The sequence below is a fragment of the Bison bison genome, unplaced genomic scaffold (assembly GCF_000754665.1).
Source record: "Bison bison bison isolate TAMUID 2011002044 unplaced genomic scaffold, Bison_UMD1.0 scf7180017864190, whole genome shotgun sequence".
Lineage (NCBI taxonomy): Eukaryota > Metazoa > Chordata > Mammalia > Artiodactyla > Bovidae > Bison > Bison bison.
In genome coordinates, this window is record NW_011494762.1 from 326,198 (window position 1) to 326,703 (window position 506).

Consider the following 506-nt stretch of genomic DNA (forward strand, 5'->3'; position numbering starts at 1 on the left):
CCCATCCCTAGGATTCTCCAGGCAAGAACACTGGAGTGGGTTGCCATTTCCTTCTCCAATGCATGAAAGTGAAAAGTGAAAGTCAAGTCGTTCAGTCATGTCTGACTCTTCGCAACCCCATGGACTGCAGCCTACCAGGCTCCTCCGCCCATGGGCTTTTCCAGGCAAGAGTAGTGGAGTGGGGTGCCATTGCCTTCTCCTAATAAATACTATAGTACTACACAATTCCAGGTTGGTTGAAAGTGTGAATGCAATCTAGGATACAAAGGAACCATGGATGTTGAGAAATTCTGTATATGGGGACTGTAAGTTACATGTGGATTTCCACTGTGAGGAGGGCCACCCCAGCCCCCAGTGGTCCTTCAAGCCTCAGCTGTATTGCTATTACATACTGTTTCACTAAAAAAAACATACAGGAAATCATCTGCCTTGCATCCCATTCATTTGCTGCTGCTGCTGCTAAGTCACTTCAGTCGTGTCAGACTCTGTGCGACCCCATAGACGGC

The 506-nt window shown here is 47.8% G+C and overlaps 1 protein-coding gene across 1 annotated transcript in view; it reads left to right on the forward strand.

The window, feature by feature from the left end:
- Positions 1-506, forward strand: part of GAD1 (glutamate decarboxylase 1 (brain, 67kDa)) — a 39,599-nt gene that overhangs the window by 5,993 nt on the left and 33,100 nt on the right. The window lies entirely within an intron of this gene.